Source organism: Eumetopias jubatus, unplaced genomic scaffold (assembly GCF_037043125.1).
Source record: "Eumetopias jubatus isolate StellerSeaLion01/CBP00866 unplaced genomic scaffold, mEumJub1_p1.0 scaffold_8, whole genome shotgun sequence".
Classification (NCBI taxonomy): Eukaryota; Metazoa; Chordata; class Mammalia; order Carnivora; family Otariidae; genus Eumetopias; species Eumetopias jubatus.
Window position 1 is genome coordinate 131,338,339 of NW_028274814.1, and position 7,545 is coordinate 131,345,883.

The window sequence follows — 7,545 nt, forward strand, 5'->3', positions numbered from 1 at the left end:
GTTCACCACTGCCTAAGACATTAAAGGAGAAAAACTTTATGGTCATCCCAACAGATGTGGGAAAAGGAAATTGATACTGTTTAGAAAGCCATTCATGATTTAAATTACACGAATATGCACATACAAACACAGCTCTTAATATACTGGGAATAAAGAGACTTGCTTAAGCTGATAAAGACTTGTCTTCAAGAAAACCTACAGGAGCACCTGGGTGGCTCAGTCGGTTAAGCGTCCAACTCTTGGTTTTAGCTCAGGTCATGATCTCATGGTCCTCAGATGGAGCCCCACGTCAGGCTCCCTGTTCAGTGCGGAGTCTGCTTGTCCCTCTTCCTCTGCTCCTCCCTCTGCTCTCTCTGTCTCATAAACAAATAAAACCCTAAAAACAAAACCTACAACAAACATCATTCTTAATACAAAAATACTGGAATATTAGCAGCAGTTTCTTTGAAAGGCAGGAAGAAAGCAAGAACACCTGTTACTGCCCATCTATGCAACACTAGAGGTCCTAGCCAGCTCAGTAGGGCAATAAAAAGAAACTAAAGTATAAGGACTGCAAAGCAAAAGCATATCTGTCGTTATTCACATTTGCTATAATTGTCTATGTAGACAACCCAAGAGAATGTACAGGCAGATTATTAGATCTGATAATAAAGTTTAGCTATGTGGCAGATGATATTAATACTAAAAGTTGATTGCCTTTTCATATACCAACAATAAACAATTTGAAAAGAATTTCACAACATCAATAAAATTTTAAGCTACTTGAAAATAAATCTAAAGGTGTATAAGACCTGTACCTATAAGATTACAAAACTCAAGTGAAAGATTAAAGACCAAAATAAATGGAAATACAGCCAATGTTCATGGGTAGGAAGCTAATATCATATAAAGATTTTGTTTCTTCCCACTGACCCACAGATATCCATAGGTTAAATGCAATTAAGAAAAAATACTCCAGTATTTTTGTTTGTTTTTGTCGGTTTGTTTAAAGTTCAAAAATTTATTCTAAAATTTATATAGAAGAATAAAGGACTCAGAATAGCCAATGTATTCCCAAAGAAGAATAAAGTGATGAGACAAGCCTTCCAGAAAGCAACTTCTTATAAAGCAATGGAAATGGAAAACAGTGTGGTATTGGTGCAGGAATTTACAGTTTAGCAGCGGAACAAAATAAAGAGCCCAGAAATACCAGGCACACATGGTATTTGATATATGAAAGAGGGACCTTTGTAAATCAATGGGGGAAAACAGGAACAAAATTTAAAAATGGTACATGGACAAATTGCTCAACTGTATGGAACACAAAATAAAGGAGACTAAATCCCTAATTCAAACAATCCCAAAAGGCAATTCTAGATGTAGTGAATCATAAGAGGGAAAAGCAATACTTTGAGAAGATACATAGGATACTATTTACCTAATCTTGGGCTAGGGAAGGATTTCTTAAACAAAACAAAAATAAATAAATATTAATACACTTGACTACATTAAACTTAGGATATTCTGTTCATCAAAGACACAACGGAAAGCATAAGCCAAAATCTAGAAAACACTTGCAAGACATATAACTGACAAAAGACTAGTATTCAGAATATATAAAGAATTCCTACATATCGATAAGAAAAATGCAGACAAATATATTTCAAAATGTGCAAAAAACATAAATAAGAATTCCACTACAGAGAAAATTGTCAATAAACATGAAAATATGCTGAGTAGAAATAAGAGGAATGTAAATTAATTCAATCACTTAGGAAAACTGTTTGCCGTTAGTTTGTAAAGTTGAACCTTCGTGTATTTTATGACCCAACAATGAACTCTTACATGCGACCAGGAGACATAAGCAAGAATATTCAGTGGCAGGTTTCTTTGCAACCCCCTGCCACAAATGTAAAAACCCAAACACCCACCCAGAGAACAGTAGTTTCATTCATTAATTACAACACAGTGGTGAAACATACATGGAGACATGAATGATTTTCAGAAATGTAATTGAATGAAGAAATCAAGTCTCCAAAGGTATGTTTTTATTTTGATAAAGCTCAAAAAACTATGAACAAAAGATAGCAAACACAAAATTCAGAAGAGTGGTTACTTCTGGGAGGGAGGTAAGGAATGCATAGGGAGAAAGACAGATACAAATGGCTAGTACTGTGTTCTAGTACTTGGGTTTGAGGGATGGGTTGACAGTGATTTGTTTTATTATACTTTATAGCTTACATACATGTGACACATATCCTTTTTTTTTAAGACTTTATTTATTTATTTGACAGAGAGAAACATAGCGAGAGAGGGAACACAAGCAGGGGGAGTGGGAGAGGGAGAAGCAGGCTCCCCACCGAGCAGGGAGCCTAACGCGGGGCTCGATTCTAGGACCCTGGGATCATGAGCTGAGCTGAAGGCTTAACGACTGAGCCACCCTGAGCTGAAGGCTTAACGACTGAGCCACCCAGGCACCCCGACACATATTCTTATCTATGCATCAAGTATGACATTAAAGATATAATTTAAAGTTTAAAAATTGGTTTCCGTGGGAAGTTCATATTCTCCAATTTTCAGGACTTTGGTTTTGTTTTGTGTGAATTAAATTATGTTGATCTACCATGCTAAGAGCATTCGCTCCCTCCCTGCCTTGGGTCATTTGGTACCTTTTTAGACGTTACGTGACACTGATCAGTTCTTTCTTTCTTGGCTCCAGATGGGGCATGGCAAGAGTGAGGGTGACAATTGCCCTTCTCTGAGGTGATTGGATGGTGTCAGTATTTCCTTGAGGGAGTGGCTTCTATTATTTGCAGTGCCCAAAGCTGCAATAGGCAATCCACGAACTTACTGAACCTCAGTATGTTTTTTGACGTTCCGGCCGACAGATGTGATGGAGGTGGGGCTTTCCCGAAAGACAAGGCAGGAGGAGGCTGTGGACTGGGGAGGCTGGCCTAGGAGAAGAAAGGCTGGGGCAGGAGTCCAAGTCAGCACTGTGTCGGGGAAGGGATTCACAGCTCTTCCCAAGCTGAAAACTTCGGGACTTTCCACCTTTCAGATCTGGTCAATGTTCCATTTCCCTCCGAGCGGTAAACCCAGAGAGTAGCCTCAGGTTAGAGGTTTGACTTTAGGGGCGAAGAGGAATGGGAGTAGAGGAAGGAAGGGCGGGTGCTGCTGAGCACAGGGTAGGGGGAAGGGAAATTCATGCTAAAAAGGAAAAGGAGGCAGCTCTTGGCCTGGAGGCTGCTGTGAAGAGCAGGGAAGCAAGGGAGGCCCTGTGGCTTGTGGGTGGAAAACATGGGTCCTGTCACTATCACCTCCTAGCTGTGTAACTCAGTTTCCTTGTGTGTGAAATGGGCTAATAAGAGTATCTTCTTTGTCACGGGGTTTTGTGAGAATAAGGAGCTATATCTTGTCCCTTGCCCAGCACATAGCAGCCACCCAACAAATGCAGACTTCATGACAAGAAGACCACCTAAAAAGAACTGCCCTAAGCTTTAATGAAAAACTGAAACATTTGAGCCGGGTACTGGCAAGGCAGGAAGTAGGGGCACAGGGAGGGCTGGCTGGAGCTGGAGGCAATCGCAGACACCCCAACTGGATCACACTGTCCCGCCACCCCCTGCCCAACCTGTCCTGTAACAGTTCCTGCAAGAGAACACAAAACCATCCGGGAACCGTGCTGGTGGCTCAGCTATTTCTGCTCACTGGACTTTTAGAAGCTGTGTGTTTTTCCTCCCGTGCCTTACGAGAACTGATCGGGACATTTCCTGTAAGATAGGAGTGACTTGTTCACCCATTTGACATTTAAACAATGTACACCTGGACCCAAGTAGCACCACTTGGGATATCTGATCTGGGGCTTATGTGCTTCCTGCTTGGAAAGAGAGGCCTTTGATCAGCAACATTTGCTCTTGCAGATCCTCAAGTTTTAGAACCTCAGGCACCTGGGCAATTGGAATCCTAGAATCCCCATGACTGAATCAGAGAACCTCTGAAGCTGTGTGTGTGTGTGTGTGTGTGTGTGTGTGTGTGTGTGTGTGTGTGTGTGTGTCGGGAGGAGGGAGGGCAGAGAATACCGAAACAAAACCCAAGTTGGATGGATAGATCAAAGTCTTGCACAAAAAGACAAAGCATTTCTGAAGCCTGAAGTAAAAAGATACCTGGGGATAGCAGGTCAGTGGTGCTACCTGTCCCCATGTCCCGGGGAAGGCAGAGGTCATCTGGTAGGCACCATGACCCCTAGCCTTCTGCCCTGTCAAGGAAGGGGTGACCCAAAGATGAAGCCAGATGAAGCCAGACACTTAATTAACAATTGTTTATGTTCAGATCTCTCGGGTCAAATAACTGGTGTGATCTCTGTCTCTGGATTGGAGCCTGCCTTATACAATAAATATGAAAGTTAATTATATGCATTGTATTAGGACTTAGAAGCATTGTCTGGCACTTAGAAGGTCTGTATTCCAGACCTAAGTCTACCACTAGTATATAATCAAGTAAACGACATGGATTTTCCTCTCTTGTTCTGCTCCCATCCTCTTGGGTTATAAAGCTCTACCTGCTCAACTGCTCTTACTTCCAGGAAATAATAATAATGATGATAGCATGTACGATGAGTTTATTATGGACCACATAGTTCCTTATTTGCATCTTCTCATTTAATCTTCAAAACAACCCCGTAAAGTAGATACTAGAATCATCTTCACTTTATAGATAAACACTGATACCCATTCAGAGAGGTTAAAAGACTTGCCCAAAGCCTCAGAGTTCTAGATGGCAGGGCCAGAAATCAACTCCATAGTCGATGACTCCAGAATCCATGTGCTTCACCCGTTGGCTGCAGTGTTGGGGAAAGAAATAGGCTCTGAGTCACAGCTCTGGTGAATGGAAGGAGTGGCCAGGAGACCAAGTACTGGATGGCGCCATCTTGTGAAATGATGACCTGAGGCAGTGGGAGCAGGAGTGAGCCAGCAGTGATGGGCGGGGCTTGACTGGAGCGCTGGCAGTGCCAGCAACACAAAAGGGCACAGTAGACTCTGTGCCAAGAACTTCAAATGAGCTGGGGTTGTAGAAGGAGCAGACAGAAACCATCCTCTCCTGAAGAGAGCACTGTGAATTGGGTAAAACTGATGAATCACAGACCTGTACCTCTGAAACAAATAATACATTATACGTTAAAAAGAAGAAGAAGAAGAAGAAGAAGATAGTAGGAAGGGAAAAATGAAGGGGGGGGAGTTCAGAGGGGGAAACGAACCATGAGAGACGATGGACTCTGAGAAACAAACTGAGGGTTTTAGAGGGGAGGGGGGTGGGGGATGGGTTAGCCCGGTGATGGGTACTAAGGAGGGCACATACTGCATGGAGCACTGGGTGTTATAAGCAAACAATGAATCATGGAGCACTACATCAAAAACTAATGATGTAATGTATGGTGACTAGCGTAACATAATAAAATAAAATAAAATAAAATAAAATAAAATAAAAATAAAGATTCTCTCCATCTCCCTCTGCCCCTTCCCCTGCTCACACACTCTCTCTAAGATAAATAAAATAAAAAGTGAAATCTTTAAAAAATAAAATAAAGTCATTTTTTTTAAAGCTCAAGATGGAGGCCTGCCTGTCCTGCCCCTCCCTATCTGGTCTCGTAACCTTGCACCTGCTACTCCTAGGCCCCAGCCCTGAGGCATGGGGCCCAGCTCCATGTGACAGCTTGTCCCTCAGAAGAAACCTGCTTTCTCTGTCACTGTAATCAGCCTGGGGTTGGGGACGCCCCTCTCCTTGAGCAGCTATTACTGCCTGCCTTTAGTGATTGCCTGAGGTCTCGTAGCTTTGCACTCTCCTGTTGGGAACTCTCATGAAACAGGCCCATCTCTCAGAAGAAAGTATTGCTTTGGGGGCAGGGATTTTCCTGTAAACTTCTCATGCGAGGGCAGTTGTTTTATCTGTCTCTGCACAGATGAAATGCTGACAGGCTCTTATCTTCCTCATGACTCCAAACCACACAATTCAGTTCTTGGTATCCCCTTGACCACATTGGCCCATCCTCGAAAAAGAGCCGGTAGCTTCAGGGCAGAGATTTGGGTTTCCTCTGCAGTTCCCGATTTTTGGCTCAGAATGCCCTGCTGGTGAGTTGGGTGTTGGGTGCTTTTCTGGCCTTGGAAGAGCTAGTGGTCCAGGGCAAAGCCACTGAGGGGCATAGGCAGGAGGAGGTAGAATTATCAGATCTCAAAACATAAATTCTCCAGCTCCACGATGTCAGATCAGCTTCTCTCCTGCCAGGGAAGCCAATTCCTTCCACAGATCCTGAAAAAGCATCTTCCATGTGCCAATAGCAACTGCCCTCGGAGGCTGCATCTCCCCCAGACCTGGTGCTGCCTTCCATCCATCCACCCCGTTGGTGGCCACCCCTCCCAGGTCTGTGGGATTACCATCACCAGACCCAGTGGTCGTCTCCCTTAAATATGTCCAGATTCTACTCACTCTTCTCTCCTCCCTGTCACCATCAAAGCCCCAACCAGCATCATCTTCCTCCTGGTGACTGCCTGCTCAGTGGCGTCCCTGTCCCCAGTCAATTCTCGCATGGCAGCCTGAGCCATCTGCTCAAAAACAAGTAAGATTGTATTACTCCCCTGCTTGAAATTCTCATAGCTTCTCAGTGCCTGTAGGATGAAGTCCCAAATTCTTACTGTGTCCCCAAGCCCCCCAGAACTTGAGCTATCACCATATCTCCATCTCCCGACATCCCTGCTCATCCCTCCTCCCTCTCTGCACTTCACCCCCTGCTCTTCCCAGTTCCCAAATGCCTCATCTCAGAGACTCTTGTCCAACAGTTTTCCCTCCCAACCAACTCCTGCCCACCTTTCCAGTCTCAGTTTAAATGAAACGTCCTTCAGGGTGCCTTCCCTAAACCTCCAGGCTAGATCAGGCAGCTCTGCTCTCTACTTCCCCTAGCAGCTACACTTTTCTTTTTACAAAGCTTTGAAAGGTTCATCGTACTTTTGCTTCTTGTCTCTGTCTTAAACAAAACTTTGGGCTTCACAAAGGTAGGATCATGGCTGTCTTATTCAGTACTCAGTTCTCATGTCCTGCATAGTGGCCAGAAAATTGTAGGAGCTGAATATATTGTTCAGTTAGGGTTGTGTTAGTCCGCAATGGCTTCATTTTATTTTCGCAGAATAAATCTGAAAGTGAGGGATACCAGTGTTGGTCCAGGGCCTTGATAATGCCAGGGCCAGTGTGTGAATCACTCGCTTGGTTTTTCCCTCATTTGTGTTGCTCCATGGTTGGAAGATAGCTATGCTCCAGGCTTCAAGTCCATGTTCAAGGAGAGAAGGAGGCAGAAGAAGGGAAGGGCAAAAGACCATCTCCTTGCACATCTACGTCTTTTTATTTGTGAAGAGGAGCTCTTTCCAGCAGACCACCCTTTTTGTTTTCATCCTTAGGCTAATCACTTCCCAAACAGAAGGAGGCTTCCAAAACTGCTTTATTAAATCATTCTTCTTCTTTTTAATTTTTTAAAATTATGGTTCTTCTTATGGGTTGCAATAAAGAACTACCTTCCCTGAG